Genomic DNA, 2,804 nt, shown 5'->3' with positions numbered 1-2,804 from the left:
AAAGAAATCGCGATCCGTACACAATTTCGCGCGACACTTCCACAGCTTCCTAAGTCTGGTGGGTCCTTCAGTTTGGCTTTTTGGTCTCTCAATCTGGCATTGGGTCCTTCAATCTGGCATTGGGTCCTTCAATCTGGCATTGGGTCCTTCAATCTGGCATTGGGTCCTTCAATCTGGCATTGGGTCCTTCAATCTGGCATTGGGTCCTTCAATCTGGCATTGGGTCCTTCAATCTGGCATTGGGTCCTTCAATCTGGCTTTTTGGGTCTTTAAATCTGGCTGTGGATCTCTCAATCTGGCTGTGGATCTCTCAATCTGGCTGTGGATCTCTCAATCTGGCTGTGGATCTCTCAATCTGGCTGTGGATCTCTCAATCTGGCTGTGGATCTCTCAATCTGGCTGTGGATCTCTCAATCTGGCTGTGGATCTCTCAATCTGGCTGTGGATCTTTAAATCTGACTTTGAGTCACTCAATCTGGCATTGGACCACTGGTGGAACCAAATTTCGAGGCTTGGAGGACTCAAATCTAGCTGATGGAACTAAAATTCAAGGCTTAGAGGATGCAAATGGTTCACTGAGGGAATTTCAGACTCCATGGATCTGAGAGGAAGATGAGATGCAACCAAGTCCATGTTGCAGTGGTCAGCTGTGAGTTCTGTGAATGGTGAGTCGCATATTTCCTTTTTCTTTTCTTTTTATATTCATTATGTATTATTTCCAGTTCAGAAATTTTACCACTTTCTTCCAGAATATACACTCGTAATTTATTTATTTGCAATGAATAACCCAATTTACTGATTTTCAGAAGTTACAAAATTTCTAATTTCTTAATTTTTACTAATTTTCAGAAGTTACAAGTATTCCTTTAGCTAGAAAAATTACAAAACGAAAATATATAATTGATGCGAGAGATTTGCTTAATGAACATTCTGTGGTAACCCATAGGTAACTGTGTCAAACAATTGTCACTGCTAATTATTATTCCACAATAGCCCATCGATCTATTCCAATTTATAATAAAGCTTCTACAGTTTCCACCAACTATTTCGAATTTTAGTTCAATTAGAAAATCAGGAACTATACCAATCCTCGACGTCCTTTGTCGAATACATATTCAGTAAGAAATTATGGAATATCCAAGTAAATCAACGGGATTCTTGACGAATCTTGTTAGTGGTGAATCTTAGGCAATTCGCGTCATTTCTTAAAAATTCTCCTTTTCCAAAATTAAACTAGCAAGTAAGCGAAGTTCTAAGTTAAGAACTGTGTGTGTGAGTTTTAATTTTAAGGATTGTAGTTGATAAGGTAAAATAAATTAGCCTAAGAAAATAAAAAATAATTCTATTCATCCGCCGATGGACGTCGTGGGATGCGTGCGTTTTACTTTTAAGTAGTCCATAAAATAAAATAAGTAACTATAAGATAGAAAAATTGTATCGAGTACAATGTGCGCGCTCTCTTACAGTGATACGCGTTTCTCATTCGTAGCTAATTACTAAAAATGCTTTCTACATTTTGCTATCGTCGATTCGAAACATAGAACATTAAATTCTCGATCACTCAGTTCCTGCGAGTTTATTCGCGACTTAATCACTCGCGAGTAGCGCGCGATACTCGCGAGTAAATTCGTCGTGTATGCTCGCTGGTTCTTTAGAATGATAGCGAATTTCTCGTTGCGCTCTGAATTCAATCTGACCGCGATTTATAATTTTTTGAAACCCTATCAAAGGAGAGCATTGAATTTTTCCAATCTTTAAATTAACTATGACAAAATGATTAGCGTTGCAATTTCAAATAAAATATAAGACACTCCTTAAAAATTTATGTTAAGAACACGAATTTTTGATAAAGTGTCTTATCTCCTTTGCTACGAATGAGAATCGCGTATCTCTGAAGATAGAGAGCTGCCAGTAGGGCATGTGTTTTTGTCGGGTCCCTTGCGTAGTCACCTCCTCGTGGTGGGACCTGGTAATTGGTATCCTTTTCCAAAGAAAATTCTCACTTTTGCAAAAGGATACCAAGCTAAGAACTACGCGTACCCGTCGACACTCTGATTCTCACACACAGTCGAAAGTTTTAACTTTAAGTAGTTCGTAAGATAAAGTAAGTTAATTCTAAGATAGAAAATTGAACACTATGTGCGCGTTTCTTAATAAAATACCTTGAAAAATTATTCAAATTCTATGGTAGATATTAAAGATCCATTTAACATCAAATTTTAACATCGATCTGTCAATAGCAAATTAGCAATCAATTGCCTACGAAACACAAAGAAGAATTTCTTCAATTTTCTGACATAAAATTTCACAAGAAGTAGCAGTAAAGGAAGATTAAATAAGAAATGCAATTCTGTCACAAATTCTGTGACAAACAGTGTTTTTAATATGTTACACAATAAAAAGTTACATTACGTGGTAAGATACTGTATCTCATCTTATATATTTTACTTTTCAAACATTTCTATCAGACTTTTCTGCGATTTTTCAATTGCATTACGCATTATTGCAATAATTTCTATCGTTACATTTAATTCTAATTGTTTAGCAGCTTTTCTGCTGCTATCGACACTATATTTTACTGACACTTGTGGAATCGACCCTAATTTTTTTTTTTTTTTACGTGGATGTAGGCCAACCCTACATTTTACTGACACTTGTCGAATCGACCCTACATTTTACTGACACTTGTCGAATCGACCCTACATTTTACTGACACTTGTCGAATCGACCCTACATTTTACTGACACTTGTCGAATCGACCCTACATTTTACTGACAGTTGTGGAATCGACCCTACATTTTTCT

Source organism: Habropoda laboriosa, unplaced genomic scaffold, assembly GCF_001263275.1.
Source record: "Habropoda laboriosa isolate 0110345459 unplaced genomic scaffold, ASM126327v1 scaffold225, whole genome shotgun sequence".
In the NCBI taxonomy this organism is placed as follows: Eukaryota; Metazoa; Arthropoda; class Insecta; order Hymenoptera; family Apidae; genus Habropoda; species Habropoda laboriosa.
This window is presented reverse-complemented; position numbering follows the sequence as displayed.